Here is a 17,638-nt window from a genome sequence, read left to right as displayed (position 1 = left end):
TCAGACTTTTAATCTGAGGGTCCAGGGTTCAAGTCCCTGTTCAGGCGTACCTTTGCTTCTTTTACAAAAAATTAAGCAGGAAATATGAATTGCTCATTCTAATATGTGCTGTTTCTGATGGCATCGCAACCTTGGGCAATATGACTCTAAGGTAGTGGAGTCCAGAGTTCTTGGATGCTTTGCCAACATTTCAAGCCTGACTGTGCTTCTAAATAGCATGAAATAGCAATCTTTGTACACAGTTTTAATATTGGGGAGACAGATTGGTCGAAAAAAAAGCAGACAGGCGCTGCTGAGATTCGAACTCAGGATCTCCTGTTTACTAGACAGGCGCTTTAACCAACTAAGCCACAGCACCTTTTTTGCATCTGGTCTCCTTTCCTTCCTCATGTAATCATTTAGAAGTGAAATCCACTTTTTTAAGGCTGGGCTTCTGTTGCAATATAACTTTTCAAAATGTTTTCCAATTGACTGAAACTCCATTGCACAAAACGAGCATGTCATTAATCGTCGATTTAGAGTGGACTGCATTGCCCAGTGTGTGCATTGAGGAGCACATGTTCGTCTTTACTGGGGAGCAAGTTTGCACTCATGAATGTGGCAAAACATTCAAATCCGTAAGTGGGTGAACATTAAAGTCCTAGATGCTGCAAATCTCTATATCTGGATACGGAATGACTGAAAAAAGTTATGTCTCCAGTGTCAAAATGTGTGTAATGCACTAGTAATTCATTTCCTTTATTGACCAGTGAGGTAGCCATGTATGGAGGTGCTGTAGAGTGAAAATCAAGTTTCAAATGGGCAGTGATCCTTGTGCCTGGATAGCTCAGTCGGTAGAGCATCAGACTTTTAATCTGAGGGTCCAGGGTTCAAGTCCCTGTTCAGGCGTACCTTTGCTTCTTTTACAAAAAATTAAGCAGGAAATATGAATTGCTCATTCTAATATGTGCTATTTCTGATGGCATCGCAACCTTGGGCAATATGACTCTAAGGTAGTGGAGTCCAGAGTTCTTGGATGCTTTGCCAACATTTCAAGCCTGACTGTGCTTCTAAATAGCATGAAACAGCAATCTTTGTACAAAGTTTTAATATTGGGGAGACAGATTGGTCGAAAAAAAAGCAGACAGGCGCTGCTGAGATTCGAACTCAGGATCTCCTGTTTACTAGACAGGCGCTTTAACCAACTAAGCCACAGCACCTCTTTTGCCTCTGATCTCCTTTCCTTCCTCATGTAATCATTTAGAAGTGAAATCCACTTTTTTTAAGGCTGGGCTTCTGTTGCAATATAACTTTACAAAATGTTTTCCAATTGACTGAAACTCCATTGCACAAAACGAGCATGTCATTAATCGTTGATTTAGAGTGGACTGCATTGCCCAGTGTGTGTATTGAGGAGCACATGTTCGCCTTTACTGGGGAGCAAGTTTGCACTCATGAATGTGGCAAAACATTCAAATCCGTAAGTGGGTGAACATTAAAGTCCTAGATGCTGCAAATCTCTATATCTGGATACGGAATGACTGAAAAAAGTTATGTCTCCAGTGTCAAAATGTGTGTAATGCACTAGTAATTCATTTCCTTTATTGACCAGTGAGGTAGCCATGTATGGAGGTGCTGTAGAGTGAAAATCAAGTTTCAAATGGGCAGTGATCCCTGTGCCTGGATAACTCAGTCGGTAGAGCATCAGACTTTTAATCTGAGGGTCCAGGGTTCAAGTCCCTGTTCAGGCGTACCTTTGCTTCTTTTACAAAAAATTAAGCAGGAAATATGAATTGCTCATTCTAATATGTGCTGTTTCTGATGGCATCGCAACCTTGGGCAATATGACTCTAAGGTAGTGGAGTCCAGAGTTCTTGGATGCTTTGCCAACATTTCAAGCCTGACTGTGCTTCTAAATAGCATGAAATAGCAATCTTTGTACAAAGTTTTAATATTGGGGAGACAGATTGGTCGAAAAAAAAGCAGACAGGCGCTGCTGAGATTCAAACTCAGGATCTCCTGTTTACTAGACAGGCGCTTTAACCAACTAAGCCACAGCACCTTTTTTGCATCTGGTCTCCTTTCCTTCCTCATGTAATCAATCAGAAGTGAAATCCACTTTTTTAAGGCTGGGCTTCTGTTGCAATATAACTTTTCAAAATGTTTTCCAATTGACTGAAACTCCATTGCACAAAACGAGCATGTCATTAATCGTCGATTTAGAGTGGACTGCATTGCCCAGTGTGTGCATTGAGGAGCACATGTTCGTCTTTACTGGGGAGCAAGTTTGCACTCATGAATGTGGCAAAACATTCAAATCCGTAAGTGGGTGAACATTAAAGTCCTAGATGCTGCAAATCTCTATATCTGGATACGGAATGACTGAAAAAAGTTATGTCTCCAGTGTCAAAATGTGTGTAATGCACTAGTAATTAATTTCCTTTATTGACCAGTGAGGTAGCCATGTATGGAGGTGCTGTAGAGTGAAAATCAAGTTTCAAATGGGCAGTGATCCCTGTCCCTGGATAGCTCAGTCGGTAGAGCATCAGACTTTTAATCTGAGGGTCCAGGGTTCAAGTCCCTGTTCAGGCGTACCTTTGCTTCTTTTACAAAAAATTAAGCAGGAAATATGAATTGCTCATTCTAATATGTGCTGTTTCTGATGGCATCGCAACCTTGGGCAATATGACTCTAAGGTAGTGGAGTCCAGAGTTCTTGGATGCTTTGCCAACATTTCAAGCCTGACTGTGCTTCTAAATAGCATGAAATAGCAATCTTTGTACAAAGTTTTAATATTGGGGAGACAGATTGGTCGAAAAAAAAGCAGACAGGCGCTGCTGAGATTCAAACTCAGGATCTCCTGTTTACTAGACAGGCGCTTTAACCAACTAAGCCACAGCACCTTTTTTGCATCTGGTCTCCTTTCCTTCCTCATGTAATCAATCAGAAGTGAAATCCACTTTTTTAAGGCTGGGCTTCTGTTGCAATATAACTTTTCAAAATGTTTTCCAATTGACTGAAACTCCATTGCACAAAACGAGCATGTCATTAATCGTCGATTTAGAGTGGACTGCATTGCCCAGTGTGTGCATTGAGGAGCACATGTTCGTCTTTACTGGGGAGCAAGTTTGCACTCATGAATGTGGCAAAACATTCAAATCCGTAAGTGGGTGAACATTAAAGTCCTAGATGCTGCAAATCTCTATATCTGGATACGGAATGACTGAAAAAAGTTATGTCTCCAGTGTCAAAATGTGTGTAATGCACTAGTAATTCATTTCCTTTATTGACCAGTGAGGTAGCCATGTATGGAGGTGCTGTAGAGTGAAAATCAAGTTTCAAATGGGCAGTGATCCTTGTGCCTGGATAGCTCAGTCGGTAGAGCATCAGACTTTTAATCTGAGGGTCCAGGGTTCAAGTCCCTGTTCAGGCGTACCTTTGCTTCTTTTACAAAAAATTAAGCAGGAAATATGAATTGCTCATTCTAATATGTGCTATTTCTGATGGCATCGCAACCTTGGGCAATATGATTCTAAGGTAGTGGAGTCCAGAGTTCTTGGATGCTTTGCCAACATTTCAAGCCTGACTGTGCTTCTAAATAGCATGAAATAGCAATCTTTGTACAAAGTTTTAATATTGGGGAGACAGATTGGTCGAAAAAAAAGCAGACAGGCGCTGCTGAGATTCGAACTCAGGATCTCCTGTTTACTAGACAGGCGCTTTAACCAACTAAGCCACAGCACCTTTTTTGCATCTGGTCTCCTTTCCTTCCTCATGTAATCATTTAGAAGTGAAATCCACTTTTTTAAGGCTGGGCTTCTGTTGCAATATAACTTTTCAAAATGTTTTCCAATTGACTGAAACTCCATTGCACAAAACGAGCATGTCATTAATCGTCGATTTAGAGTGGACTGCATTGCCCAGTGTGTGCATTGAGGAGCACATGTTCGTCTTTACTGGGGAGCAAGTTTGCACTCATGAATGTGGCAAAACATTCAAATCCGTAAGTGGGTGAACATTAAAGTCCTAGATGCTGCAAATCTCTATATCTGGATACGGAATGACTGAAAAAAGTTATGTCTCCAGTGTCAAAATGTGTGTAATGCACTAGTAATTCATTTCCTTTATTGACCAGTGAGGTAGCCATGTATGGAGGTGCTGTAGAGTGAAAATCAAGTTTCAAATGGGCAGTGATCCTTGTGCCTGGATAGCTCAGTCGGTAGAGCATCAGACTTTTAATCTGAGGGTCCAGGGTTCAAGTCCCTGTTCAGGCGTACCTTTGCTTCTTTTACAAAAAATTAAGCAGGAAATATGAATTGCTCATTCTAATATGTGCTATTTCTGATGGCATCGCAACCTTGGGCAATATGACTCTAAGGTAGTGGAGTCCAGAGTTCTTGGATGCTTTGCCAACATTTCAAGCCTGACTGTGCTTCTAAATAGCATGAAACAGCAATCTTTGTACAAAGTTTTAATATTGGGGAGACAGATTGGTCGAAAAAAAAGCAGACAGGCGCTGCTGAGATTCGAACTCAGGATCTCCTGTTTACTAGACAGGCGCTTTAACCAACTAAGCCACAGCACCTTTTTTGCATCTGGTCTCCTTTCCTTCCTCATGTAATCATTTAGAAGTGAAATCCACTTTTTTAAGGCTGGGCTTCTGTTGCAATATAACTTTTCAAAATGTTTTCCAATTGACTGAAACTCCATTGCACAAAACGAGCATGTCATTAATCGTCGATTTAGAGTGGACTGCATTGCCCAGTGTGTGCATTGAGGAGCACATGTTCGTCTTTACTGGGGAGCAAGTTTGCACTCATGAATGTGGCAAAACATTCAAATCCGTAAGTGGGTGAACATTAAAGTCCTAGATGCTGCAAATCTCTATATCTGGATACGGAATGACTGAAAAAAGTTATGTCTCCAGTGTCAAAATGTGTGTAATGCACTAGTAATTCATTTCCTTTATTGACCAGTGAGGTAGCCATGTATGGAGGTGCTGTAGAGTGAAAATCAAGTTTCAAATGGGCAGTGATCCTTGTGCCTGGATAGCTCAGTCGGTAGAGCATCAGACTTTTAATCTGAGGGTCCAGGGTTCAAGTCCCTGTTCAGGCGTATCTTTGCTTCTTTTACAAAAAATTTAGCAGGAAATATGAATTGCTCATTCTAATATGTGCTATTTCTGATGGCATCGCAACCTTGGGCAATATGACTCTAAGGTAGTGGAGTCCAGAATTCTTGGATGCTTTGCCAACATTTCAAGCCTGACTGTGCTTCTAAATAGCATGAAATAGCAATCTTTGTACAAAGTTTTAATATTGGGGAGACAGATTGGTCGAAAAAAAAGCAGACAGGCGCTGCTGAGATTCGAACTCAGGATCTCCTGTTTACTAGACAGGCGCTTTAACCAACTAAGCCACAGCACCCTTTTTGCATCTGGTCTCCTTTCCTTCCTCATGTAATCATTTAGAAGTGAAATCCACTTTTTTAAGGCTGGGCTTCTGTTGCAATATAACTTTTCAAAATGTTTTCCAATTGACTGAAACTCCATTGCACAAAACGAGCATGTCATTAATCGTCGATTTAGAGTGGACTGCATTGCCCAGTGTGTGCATTGAGGAGCACATGTTCGTCTTTACTGGGGAGCAAGTTTGCACTCATGAATGTGGCAAAACATTCAAATCCGTAAGTGGGTGAACATTAAAGTCCTAGATGCTGCAAATCTCTATATCTGGATACGGAATGACTGAAAAAAGTTATGTCTCCAGTGTCAAAATGTGTGTAATGCACTAGTAATTCATTTCCTTTATTGACCAGTGAGGTAGCCATGTATGGAGGTGCTGTAGAGTGAAAATCAAGTTTCAAATGGCAGTGATCCATCTGCCTGGATAGCTCAGTCGGTAGGGCATCAGACTTTTAATCTGAGGGTCCAGGGTTCAAGTCCCTGTTCAGGCGTACCTTTGCTTCTTTTACAAAAAATTAAGCAGGAAATATGAATTGCTCATTCTAATATGTGCTATTTCTGATGGCATCGCAACCTTGGGCAATATGACTCTAAGGTAGTGGAGTCCAGAGTTCTTGGATGCTTTGCCAACATATCAAGCCTGACTGTGCTTCTAAATAGCATGAAATAGCAATCTTTGTACAAAGTTTTAATATTGGGGAGACAGATTGGTCGAAAAAAAGCAGACAGGCGCTGCTGAGATTCGAACTCAGGATCTCCTGTTTACTAGACAGGCGCTTTAACCAACTAAGCCACAGCACCTTTTTTGCATCTGGTCTCCTTTCCTTCCTCATGTAATCATTTAGAAGTGAAATCCACTTTTTTAAGGCTGGGCTTCTGTTGCAATATAACTTTTCAAAATGTTTTCCAATTGACTGAAACTCCATTGCACAAAACGAGCATGTCATTAATCGTCGATTTAGAGTGGACTGCATTGCCCAGTGTGTGCATTGAGGAGCACATGTTCGTCTTTACTGGGGAGCAAGTTTGCACTCATGAATGTGGCAAAACATTCAAATCCGTAAGTGGGTGAACATTAAAGTCCTAGATGCTGCAAATCTCTATATCTGGATACGGAATGACTGAAAAAAGTTATGTCTCCAGTGTCAAAATGTGTGTAATGCACTAGTAATTCATTTCCTTTATTGACCAGTGAGGTAGCCATGTATGGAGGTGCTGTAGAGTGAAAATCAAGTTTCAAATGGGCAGTGATCCCTGTGCCTGGATAGCTCAGTCGGTAGAGCATCAGACTTTTAATCTGAGGGTCCAGGGTTCAAGTTCCTGTTCAGGCGTATCTTTGCTTCTTTTACAAAAAATTTAGCAGGAAATATGAATTGCTCATTCTAATATGTGCTATTTCTGATGGCATCGCAACCTTGGGCAATATGACTCTAAGGTAGTGGAGTCCAGAATTCTTTGATGCTTTGCCAACGTTTCAAACCTGACTGTGCTTCTAAATAGCATGAAGTAACAATCTTTGTACAAAGTTTTAATATTGGGGAGACAGATTGGTCGAAAAAAAAGCAGACAGGCGCTGCTGAGATTCGAACTCAGGATCTCCTGTTTACTAGACAGGCGCTTTAACCAACTAAGCCACAGCACCTCTTTTGCATCTGATCTCCTGTCCTTCCTCATGTAATCATTTAGAAGTGAAATCCACTTTTTTTAAGGCTGGGCTTCTGTTGCAATATAACTTTACAAAATGTTTTCCAATTGACTGAAACTCCATTGCACAAAACGAGCATGTCATTAATCGTCGATTTAGAGTGGACTGCATTGCCCAGTGTGTGCATTGAGGAGCACATGTTCGTCTTTACTGGGGAGCAAGTTTGCACTCATGAATGTGGCAAAACATTCAAATCCGTAAGTGGGTGAACATTAAAGTCCTAGATGCTGCAAATCTCTATATCTGGATACGGAATGACTGAAAAAAGTTATGTCTCCAGTGTCAAAATGTGTGTAATGCACTAGTAATTCATTTCCTTTATTGACCAGTGAGGTAGCCATGTATGGAGGTGCTGTAGAGTGAAAATCAAGTTTCAAATGGGCAGTGATCCTTGTGCCTGGATAGCTCAGTCGGTAGAGCATCAGACTTTTAATCTGAGGGTCCAGGGTTCAAGTCCCTGTTCAGGCGTACCTTTGCTTCTTTTACAAAAAATTAAGCAGGAAATATGAATTGCTCATTCTAATATGTGCTGTTTCTGATGGCATCGCAACCTTGGGCAATATGACTCTAAGGTAGTGGAGTCCAGAGTTCTTGGATGCTTTGCCAACATTTCAAGCCTGACTGTGCTTCTAAATAGCATGAAATAGCAATCTTTGTACAAAGTTTTAATATTGGGGAGACAGATTGGTCGAAAAAAAAGCAGACAGGCGCTGCTGAGATTCAAACTCAGGATCTCCTGTTTACTAGACAGGCGCTTTAACCAACTAAGCCACAGCACCTTTTTTGCATCTGGTCTCCTTTCCTTCCTCATGTAATCAATCAGAAGTGAAATCCACTTTTTTAAGGCTGGGCTTCTGTTGCAATATAACTTTTCAAAATGTTTTCCAATTGACTGAAACTCCATTGCACAAAACGAGCATGTCATTAATCGTCGATTTAGAGTGGACTGCATTGCCCAGTGTGTGCATTGAGGAGCACATGTTCGTCTTTACTGGGGAGCAAGTTTGCACTCATGAATGTGGCAAAACATTCAAATCCGTAAGTGGGTGAACATTAAAGTCCTAGATGCTGCAAATCTCTATATCTGGATACGGAATGACTGAAAAAAGTTATGTCTCCAGTGTCAAAATGTGTGTAATGCACTAGTAATTCATTTCCTTTATTGACCAGTGAGGTAGCCATGTATGGAGGTGCTGTAGAGTGAAAATCAAGTTTCAAATGGGCAGTGATCCCTGTGCCTGGATAGCTCAGTCGGTATAGCATCAGACTTTTAATCTGAGGGTCCAGGGTTCAAGTCCCTGTTCAGGCGTATCTTTGCTTGTTTTACAAAAAATTTAGCAGGAAATATGAATTGCTCATTCTGATATGTGCTATTTCTGATGGCATCGCAACCTTGGGCAATATGACTCTAAGGTAGTGGAGTCCAGAATTCTTGGATGCTTTGCCAACATTTCAAGCCTGACTGTGCTTCTAAATAGCATGAAATAGCAATCTTTGTACACAGTTTTAATATTGGGGAGACAGATTGGTCGAAAAAAAAGCAGACAGGCGCTGCTGAGATTCGAACTCAGGATCTCCTGTTTACTAGACAGGCGCTTTAACCAACTAAGCCACAGCACCTTTTTTGCATCTGGTCTCCTTTCCTTCCTCATGTAATCATTTAGAAGTGAAATCCACTTTTTTAAGGCTGGGCTTCTGTTGCAATATAACTTTTCAAAATGTTTTCCAATTGACTGAAACTCCATTGCACAAAACGAGCATGTCATTAATCGTCGATTTAGAGTGGACTGCATTGCCCAGTGTGTGCATTGAGGAGCACATGTTCGTCTTTACTGGGGAGCAAGTTTGCACTCATGAATGTGGCAAAACATTCAAATCCGTAAGTGGGTGAACATTAAAGTCCTAGATGCTGCAAATCTCTATATCTGGATACGGAATGACTGAAAAAAGTTATGTCTCCAGTGTCAAAATGTGTGTAATGCACTAGTAATTCATTTCCTTTATTGACCAGTGAGGTAGCCATGTATGGAGGTGCTGTAGAGTGAAAATCAACTTTCAAATGGGCAGTGATCCTTGTGCCTGGATAGCTCAGTGGGTAGAGCATCAGACTTTTAATCTGAGGGTCCAGGGTTCAAGTCCCTGTTCAGGCGTACCTTTGCTTCTTTTACAAAAAATTAAGCAGGAAATATGAATTGCTCATTCTAATATGTGCTATTTCTGATGGCATCGCAACCTTGGGCAATATGACTCTAAGGTAGTGGAGTCCAGAGTTCTTGGATGCTTTGCCAACATTTCAAGCCTGACTGTGCTTCTAAATAGCATGAAACAGCAATCTTTGTACAAAGTTTTAATATTGGGGAGACAGATTGGTCGAAAAAAAAGCAGACAGGCGCTGCTGAGATTCGAACTCAGGATCTCCTGTTTACTAGACAGGCGCTTTAACCAACTAAGCCACAGCACCTCTTTTGCATCTGATCTCCTTTCCTTCCTCATGTAATCATTTAGAAGTGAAATCCACTTTTTTTAAGGCTGGGCTTCTGTTGCAATATAACTTTACAAAATGTTTTCCAATTGACTGAAACTCCATTGCACAAAACGAGCATGTCATTAATCGTTGATTTAGAGTGGACTGCATTGCCCAGTGTGTGTATTGAGGAGCACATGTTCGCCTTTACTGGGGAGCAAGTTTGCACTCATGAATGTGGCAAAACATTCAAATCCGTAAGTGGGTGAACATTAAAGTCCTAGATGCTGCAAATCTCTATATCTGGATACGGAATGACTGAAAAAAGTTATGTCTCCAGTGTCAAAATGTGTGTAATGCACTAGTAATTCATTTCCTTTATTGACCAGTGAGGTAGCCATGTATGGAGGTGCTGTAGAGTGAAAATCAAGTTTCAAATGGGCAGTGATCCCTGTGCCTGGATAACTCAGTCGGTAGAGCATCAGACTTTTAATCTGAGGGTCCAGGGTTCAAGTCCCTGTTCAGGCGTACCTTTGCTTCTTTTACAAAAAATTAAGCAGGAAATATGAATTGCTCATTCTAATATGTGCTGTTTCTGATGGCATCGCAACCTTGGGCAATATGACTCTAAGGTAGTGGAGTCCAGAGTTCTTGGATGCTTTGCCAACATTTCAAGCCTGACTGTGCTTCTAAATAGCATGAAATAGCAATCTTTGTACAAAGTTTTAATATTGGGGAGACAGATTGGTCGAAAAAAAAGCAGACAGGCGCTGCTGAGATTCGAACTCAGGATCTCCTGTTTACTAGACAGGCGCTTTAACCAACTAAGCCACAGCACCTTTTTTGCATCTGGTCTCCTTTCCTTCCTCATGTAATCATTTAGAAGTGAAATCCACTTTTTTAAGGCTGGGCTTCTGTTGCAATATAACTTTTCAAAATGTTTTCCAATTGACTGAAACTCCATTGCACAAAACGAGCATGTCATTAATCGTCGATTTAGAGTGGACTGCATTGCCCAGTGTGTGCATTGAGGAGCACATGTTCGTCTTTACTGGGGAGCAAGTTTGCACTCATGAATGTGGCAAAACATTCAAATCCGTAAGTGGGTGAACATTAAAGTCCTAGATGCTGCAAATCTCTATATCTGGATACGGAATGACTGAAAAAAGTTATGTCTCCAGTGTCAAAATGTGTGTAATGCACTAGTAATTCATTTCCTTTATTGACCAGTGAGGTAGCCATGTATGGAGGTGCTGTAGAGTGAAAATCAAGTTTCAAATGGGCAGTGATCCTTGTGCCTGGATAGCTCAGTCGGTAGAGCATCAGACTTTTAATCTGAGGGTCCAGGGTTCAAGTCCCTGTTCAGGCGTATCTTTGCTTCTTTTACAAAAAATTTAGCAGGAAATATGAATTGCTCATTCTAATATGTGCTATTTCTGATGGCATCGCAACCTTGGGCAATATGACTCTAAGGTAGTGGAGTCCAGAATTCTTGGATGCTTTGCCAACATTTCAAGCCTGACTGTGCTTCTAAATAGCATGAAATAGCAATCTTTGTACAAAGTTTTAATATTGGGGAGACAGATTGGTCGAAAAAAAAGCAGACAGGCGCTGCTGAGATTCGAACTCAGGATCTCCTGTTTACTAGACAGGCGCTTTAACCAACTAAGCCACAGCACCTTTTTTGCATCTGGTCTCCTTTCCTTCCTCATGTAATCATTTAGAAGTGAAATCCACTTTTTTAAGGCTGGGCTTCTGTTGCAATATAACTTTTCAAAATGTTTTCCAATTGACTGAAACTCCATTGCACAAAACGAGCATGTCATTAATCGTCGATTTAGAGTGGACTGCATTGCCCAGTGTGTGCATTGAGGAGCACATGTTCGTCTTTACTGGGGAGCAAGTTTGCACTCATGAATGTGGCAAAACATTCAAATCCGTAAGTGGGTGAACATTAAAGTCCTAGATGCTGCAAATCTCTATATCTGGATACGGAATGACTGAAAAAAGTTATGTCTCCAGTGTCAAAATGTGTGTAATGCACTAGTAATTCATTTCCTTTATTGACCAGTGAGGTAGCCATGTATGGAGGTGCTGTAGAGTGAAAATCAAGTTTCAAATGGGCAGTGATCCCTGTGCCTGGATAACTCAGTCGGTAGAGCATCAGACTTTTAATCTGAGGGTCCAGGGTTCAAGTCCCTGTTCAGGCGTACCTTTGCTTCTTTTACAAAAAATTAAGCAGGAAATATGAATTGCTCATTCTAATATGTGCTGTTTCTGATGGCATCGCAACCTTGGGCAATATGACTCTAAGGTAGTGGAGTCCAGAGTTCTTGGATGCTTTGCCAACATTTCAAGCCTGACTGTGCTTCTAAATAGCATGAAATAGCAATCTTTGTACAAAGTTTTAATATTGGGGAGACAGATTGGTCGAAAAAAAAGCAGACAGGCGCTGCTGAGATTCAAACTCAGGATCTCCTGTTTACTAGACAGGCGCTTTAACCAACTAAGCCACAGCACCTTTTTTGCATCTGGTCTCCTTTCCTTCCTCATGTAATCAATCAGAAGTGAAATCCACTTTTTTAAGGCTGGGCTTCTGTTGCAATATAACTTTTCAAAATGTTTTCCAATTGACTGAAACTCCATTGCACAAAACGAGCATGTCATTAATCGTCGATTTAGAGTGGACTGCATTGCCCAGTGTGTGCATTGAGGAGCACATGTTCGTCTTTACTGGGGAGCAAGTTTGCACTCATGAATGTGGCAAAACATTCAAATCCGTAAGTGGGTGAACATTAAAGTCCTAGATGCTGCAAATCTCTATATCTGGATACGGAATGACTGAAAAAAGTTATGTCTCCAGTGTCAAAATGTGTGTAATGCACTAGTAATTAATTTCCTTTATTGACCAGTGAGGTAGCCATGTATGGAGGTGCTGTAGAGTGAAAATCAAGTTTCAAATGGGCAGTGATCCCTGTGCCTGGATAGCTCAGTCGGTAGAGCATCAGACTTTTAATCTGAGGGTCCAGGGTTCAAGTCCCTGTTCAGGCGTACCTTTGCTTCTTTTACAAAAAATTAAGCAGGAAATATGAATTGCTCATTCTAATATGTGCTATTTCTGATGGCATCGCAACCTTGGGCAATATGACTCTAAGGTAGTGGAGTCCAGAGTTCTTGGATGCTTTGCCAACATTTCAAGCCTCACTGTGCTTCTAAATAGCATGAAATAGCAATCTTTGTACAAAGTTTTAATATTGGGGAGACAGATTGGTCGAAAAAAAAGCAGACAGGCGCTGCTGAGATTCGAACTCAGGATCTCCTGTTTACTAGACAGGCGCTTTAACCAACTAAGCCACAGCACCCTTTTTGCATCTGGTCTCCTTTCCTTCCTCATGTAATCATTTAGAAGTGAAATCCACTTTTTTAAGGCTGGGCTTCTGTTGCAATATAACTTTTCAAAATGTTTTCCAATTGACTGAAACTCCATTGCACAAAACGAGCATGTCATTAATCGTCGATTTAGAGTGGACTGCATTGCCCAGTGTGTGCATTGAGGAGCACATGTTCGTCTTTACTGGGGAGCAAGTTTGCACTCATGAATGTGGCAAAACATTCAAATCCGTAAGTGGGTGAACATTAAAGTCCTAGATGCTGCAAATCTCTATATCTGGATACGGAATGACTGAAAAAAGTTATGTCTCCAGTGTCAAAATGTGTGTAATGCACTAGTAATTCATTTCCTTTATTGACCAGTGAGGTAGCCATGTATGGAGGTGCTGTAGAGTGAAAATCAAGTTTCAAATGGCAGTGATCCATCTGCCTGGATAGCTCAGTCGGTAGGGCATCAGACTTTTAATCTGAGGGTCCAGGGTTCAAGTCCCTGTTCAGGCGTACCTTTGCTTCTTTTACAAAAAATTAAGCAGGAAATATGAATTGCTCATTCTAATATGTGCTATTTCTGATGGCATCGCAACCTTGGGCAATATGACTCTAAGGTAGTGGAGTCCAGAGTTCTTGGATGCTTTGCCAACATATCAAGCCTGACTGTGCTTCTAAATAGCATGAAATAGCAATCTTTGTACAAAGTTTTAATATTGGGGAGACAGATTGGTCGAAAAAAAGCAGACAGGCGCTGCTGAGATTCGAACTCAGGATCTCCTGTTTACTAGACAGGCGCTTTAACCAACTAAGCCACAGCACCTTTTTTGCATCTGGTCTCCTTTCCTTCCTCATGTAATCATTTAGAAGTGAAATCCACTTTTTTAAGGCTGGGCTTCTGTTGCAATATAACTTTTCAAAATGTTTTCCAATTGACTGAAACTCCATTGCACAAAACGAGCATGTCATTAATCGTCGATTTAGAGTGGACTGCATTGCCCAGTGTGTGCATTGAGGAGCACATGTTCGTCTTTACTGGGGAGCAAGTTTGCACTCATGAATGTGGCAAAACATTCAAATCCGTAAGTGGGTGAACATTAAAGTCCTAGATGCTGCAAATCTCTATATCTGGATACGGAATGACTGAAAAAAGTTATGTCTCCAGTGTCAAAATGTGTGTAATGCACTAGTAATTCATTTCCTTTATTGACCAGTGAGGTAGCCATGTATGGAGGTGCTGTAGAGTGAAAATCAAGTTTCAAATGGGCAGTGATCCCTGTGCCTGGATAGCTCAGTCGGTAGAGCATCAGACTTTTAATCTGAGGGTCCAGGGTTCAAGTTCCTGTTCAGGCGTATCTTTGCTTCTTTTACAAAAAATTTAGCAGGAAATATGAATTGCTCATTCTAATATGTGCTATTTCTGATGGCATCGCAACCTTGGGCAATATGACTCTAAGGTAGTGGAGTCCAGAATTCTTTGATGCTTTGCCAACGTTTCAAACCTGACTGTGCTTCTAAATAGCATGAAGTAACAATCTTTGTACAAAGTTTTAATATTGGGGAGACAGATTGGTCGAAAAAAAAGCAGACAGGCGCTGCTGAGATTCGAACTCAGGATCTCCTGTTTACTAGACAGGCGCTTTAACCAACTAAGCCACAGCACCTCTTTTGCATCTGATCTCCTGTCCTTCCTCATGTAATCATTTAGAAGTGAAATCCACTTTTTTTAAGGCTGGGCTTCTGTTGCAATATAACTTTACAAAATGTTTTCCAATTGACTGAAACTCCATTGCACAAAACGAGCATGTCATTAATCGTCGATTTAGAGTGGACTGCATTGCCCAGTGTGTGCATTGAGGAGCACATGTTCGTCTTTACTGGGGAGCAAGTTTGCACTCATGAATGTGGCAAAACATTCAAATCCGTAAGTGGGTGAACATTAAAGTCCTAGATGCTGCAAATCTCTATATCTGGATACGGAATGACTGAAAAAAGTTATGTCTCCAGTGTCAAAATGTGTGTAATGCACTAGTAATTCATTTCCTTTATTGACCAGTGAGGTAGCCATGTATGGAGGTGCTGTAGAGTGAAAATCAAGTTTCAAATGGGCAGTGATCCTTGTGCCTGGATAGCTCAGTCGGTAGAGCATCAGACTTTTAATCTGAGGGTCCAGGGTTCAAGTCCCTGTTCAGGCGTACCTTTGCTTCTTTTACAAAAAATTAAGCAGGAAATATGAATTGCTCATTCTAATATGTGCTGTTTCTGATGGCATCGCAACCTTGGGCAATATGACTCTAAGGTAGTGGAGTCCAGAGTTCTTGGATGCTTTGCCAACATTTCAAGCCTGACTGTGCTTCTAAATAGCATGAAATAGCAATCTTTGTACAAAGTTTTAATATTGGGGAGACAGATTGGTCGAAAAAAAAGCAGACAGGCGCTGCTGAGATTCAAACTCAGGATCTCCTGTTTACTAGACAGGCGCTTTAACCAACTAAGCCACAGCACCTTTTTTGCATCTGGTCTCCTTTCCTTCCTCATGTAATCAATCAGAAGTGAAATCCACTTTTTTAAGGCTGGGCTTCTGTTGCAATATAACTTTTCAAAATGTTTTCCAATTGACTGAAACTCCATTGCACAAAACGAGCATGTCATTAATCGTCGATTTAGAGTGGACTGCATTGCCCAGTGTGTGCATTGAGGAGCACATGTTCGTCTTTACTCGGGAGCAAGTTTGCACTCATGAATGTGGCAAAACATTCAAATCCGTAAGTGGGTGAACATTAAAGTCCTAGATGCTGCAAATCTCTATATCTGGATACGGAATGACTGAAAAAAGTTATGTCTCCAGTGTCAAAATGTGTGTAATGCACTAGTAATTCATTTCCTTTATTGACCAGTGAGGTAGCCATGTATGGAGGTGCTGTAGAGTGAAAATCAAGTTTCAAATGGGCAGTGATCCCTGTGCCTGGATAGCTCAGTCGGTATAGCATCAGACTTTTAATCTGAGGGTCCAGGGTTCAAGTCCCTGTTCAGGCGTATCTTTGCTTCTTTTACAAAAAATTTAGCAGGAAATATGAATTGCTCATTCTGATATGTGCTATTTCTGATGGCATCGCAACCTTGGGCAATATGACTCTAAGGTAGTGGAGTCCAGAATTCTTGGATGCTTTGCCAACATTTCAAGCCTGACTGTGCTTCTAAATAGCATGAAATAGCAATCTTTGTACACAGTTTTAATATTGGGGAGACAGATTGGTCGAAAAAAAAGCAGACAGGCGCTGCTGAGATTCGAACTCAGGATCTCCTGTTTACTAGACAGGCGCTTTAACCAACTAAGCCACAGCACCTTTTTTGCATCTGGTCTCCTTTCCTTCCTCATGTAATCATTTAGAAGTGAAATCCACTTTTTTAAGGCTGGGCTTCTGTTGCAATATAACTTTTCAAAATGTTTTCCAATTGACTGAAACTCCATTGCACAAAACGAGCATGTCATTAATCGTCGATTTAGAGTGGACTGCATTGCCCAGTGTGTGCATTGAGGAGCACATGTTCGTCTTTACTGGGGAGCAAGTTTGCACTCATGAATGTGGCAAAACATTCAAATCCGTAAGTGGGTGAACATTAAAGTCCTAGATGCTGCAAATCTCTATATCTGGATACGGAATGACTGAAAAAAGTTATGTCTCCAGTGTCAAAATGTGTGTAATGCACTAGTAATTCATTTCCTTTATTGACCAGTGAGGTAGCCATGTATGGAGGTGCTGTAGAGTGAAAATCAAGTTTCAAATGGGCAGTGATCCTTGTGCCTGGATAGCTCAGTGGGTAGAGCATCAGACTTTTAATCTGAGGGTCCAGGGTTCAAGTCCCTGTTCAGGCGTACCTTTGCTTCTTTTACAAAAAATTAAGCAGGAAATATGAATTGCTCATTCTAATATGTGCTATTTCTGATGGCATCGCAACCTTGGGCAATATGACTCTAAGGTAGTGGAGTCCAGAGTTCTTGGATGCTTTGCCAACATTTCAAGCCTGACTGTGCTTCTAAATAGCATGAAACAGCAATCTTTGTACAAAGTTTTAATATTGGGGAGACAGATTGGTCGAAAAAAAAGCAGACAGGCGCTGCTGAGATTCGAACTCAGGATCTCCTGTTTACTAGACAGGCGCTTTAACCAACTAAGCCACAGCACCTCTTTTGCATCTGATCTCCTTTCCTTCCTCATGTAATCATTTAGAAGTGAAATCCACTTTTTTTAAGGCTGGGCTTCTGTTGCAATATAACTTTACAAAATGTTTTCCAATTGACTGAAACTCCATTGCACAAAACGAGCATGTCATTAATCGTTGATTTAGAGTGGACTGCATTGCCCAGTGTGTGTATTGAGGAGCACATGTTCGCCTTTACTGGGGAGCAAGTTTGCACTCATGAATGTGGCAAAACATTCAAATCCGTAAGTGGGTGAACATTAAAGTCCTAGATGCTGCAAATCTCTATATCTGGATACGGAATGACTGAAAAAAGTTATGTCTCCAGTGTCAAAATGTGTGTAATGCACTAGTAATTCATTTCCTTTATTGACCAGTGAGGTAGCCATGTATGGAGGTGCTGTAGAGTGAAAATCAAGTTTCAAATGGGCAGTGATCCCTGTGC

General features: G+C 41.0%; 16 non-coding genes across 16 annotated transcripts; all 16 read right to left on the bottom strand.

Moving 5' to 3' along the window:
• Window positions 1–284: 284 nt before the first annotated feature.
• TRNAT-AGU (transfer RNA threonine (anticodon AGU)) lies at window positions 285–358 on the bottom strand. Its single transcript has one exon. It is a non-coding gene; the product is annotated as a tRNA-Thr (tRNA).
• A 767-nt stretch (window positions 359–1,125) lies between these two features.
• On the bottom strand, window positions 1,126–1,199 carry TRNAT-AGU (transfer RNA threonine (anticodon AGU)). Its single transcript has one exon. It is a non-coding gene; the product is annotated as a tRNA-Thr (tRNA).
• Window positions 1,200–3,649: 2,450 nt separating this feature from the next.
• On the bottom strand, window positions 3,650–3,723 carry TRNAT-AGU (transfer RNA threonine (anticodon AGU)). The gene has a single exon. It is a non-coding gene; the product is annotated as a tRNA-Thr (tRNA).
• Window positions 3,724–4,490: 767 nt separating this feature from the next.
• TRNAT-AGU (transfer RNA threonine (anticodon AGU)) lies at window positions 4,491–4,564 on the bottom strand. The gene has a single exon. It is a non-coding gene; the product is annotated as a tRNA-Thr (tRNA).
• A 767-nt stretch (window positions 4,565–5,331) lies between these two features.
• Window positions 5,332–5,405, bottom strand: TRNAT-AGU (transfer RNA threonine (anticodon AGU)). The gene has a single exon. It is a non-coding gene; the product is annotated as a tRNA-Thr (tRNA).
• Window positions 5,406–6,170: 765 nt separating this feature from the next.
• TRNAT-AGU (transfer RNA threonine (anticodon AGU)) lies at window positions 6,171–6,244 on the bottom strand. Its single transcript has one exon. It is a non-coding gene; the product is annotated as a tRNA-Thr (tRNA).
• Window positions 6,245–7,011: 767 nt separating this feature from the next.
• On the bottom strand, window positions 7,012–7,085 carry TRNAT-AGU (transfer RNA threonine (anticodon AGU)). Its single transcript has one exon. It is a non-coding gene; the product is annotated as a tRNA-Thr (tRNA).
• Window positions 7,086–8,694: 1,609 nt separating this feature from the next.
• TRNAT-AGU (transfer RNA threonine (anticodon AGU)) lies at window positions 8,695–8,768 on the bottom strand. Its single transcript has one exon. It is a non-coding gene; the product is annotated as a tRNA-Thr (tRNA).
• A 767-nt stretch (window positions 8,769–9,535) lies between these two features.
• Window positions 9,536–9,609, bottom strand: TRNAT-AGU (transfer RNA threonine (anticodon AGU)). Its single transcript has one exon. It is a non-coding gene; the product is annotated as a tRNA-Thr (tRNA).
• A 768-nt stretch (window positions 9,610–10,377) lies between these two features.
• On the bottom strand, window positions 10,378–10,451 carry TRNAT-AGU (transfer RNA threonine (anticodon AGU)). Its single transcript has one exon. It is a non-coding gene; the product is annotated as a tRNA-Thr (tRNA).
• A 767-nt stretch (window positions 10,452–11,218) lies between these two features.
• TRNAT-AGU (transfer RNA threonine (anticodon AGU)) lies at window positions 11,219–11,292 on the bottom strand. The gene has a single exon. It is a non-coding gene; the product is annotated as a tRNA-Thr (tRNA).
• Window positions 11,293–12,900: 1,608 nt separating this feature from the next.
• TRNAT-AGU (transfer RNA threonine (anticodon AGU)) lies at window positions 12,901–12,974 on the bottom strand. The gene has a single exon. It is a non-coding gene; the product is annotated as a tRNA-Thr (tRNA).
• A 765-nt stretch (window positions 12,975–13,739) lies between these two features.
• TRNAT-AGU (transfer RNA threonine (anticodon AGU)) lies at window positions 13,740–13,813 on the bottom strand. Its single transcript has one exon. It is a non-coding gene; the product is annotated as a tRNA-Thr (tRNA).
• A 767-nt stretch (window positions 13,814–14,580) lies between these two features.
• On the bottom strand, window positions 14,581–14,654 carry TRNAT-AGU (transfer RNA threonine (anticodon AGU)). The gene has a single exon. It is a non-coding gene; the product is annotated as a tRNA-Thr (tRNA).
• A 1,609-nt stretch (window positions 14,655–16,263) lies between these two features.
• On the bottom strand, window positions 16,264–16,337 carry TRNAT-AGU (transfer RNA threonine (anticodon AGU)). Its single transcript has one exon. It is a non-coding gene; the product is annotated as a tRNA-Thr (tRNA).
• Window positions 16,338–17,104: 767 nt separating this feature from the next.
• TRNAT-AGU (transfer RNA threonine (anticodon AGU)) lies at window positions 17,105–17,178 on the bottom strand. Its single transcript has one exon. It is a non-coding gene; the product is annotated as a tRNA-Thr (tRNA).
• Window positions 17,179–17,638: the final 460 nt, after the last annotated feature.

The sequence above is a fragment of the Ambystoma mexicanum genome, unplaced genomic scaffold, assembly GCF_040938575.1.
Source record: "Ambystoma mexicanum isolate Mex_15411 unplaced genomic scaffold, UKY_AmexF1_1 Mex_scaf1, whole genome shotgun sequence".
Classification (NCBI taxonomy): domain Eukaryota; kingdom Metazoa; phylum Chordata; class Amphibia; order Caudata; family Ambystomatidae; genus Ambystoma; species Ambystoma mexicanum.
This window is presented reverse-complemented; position numbering and strand designations above follow the sequence as displayed.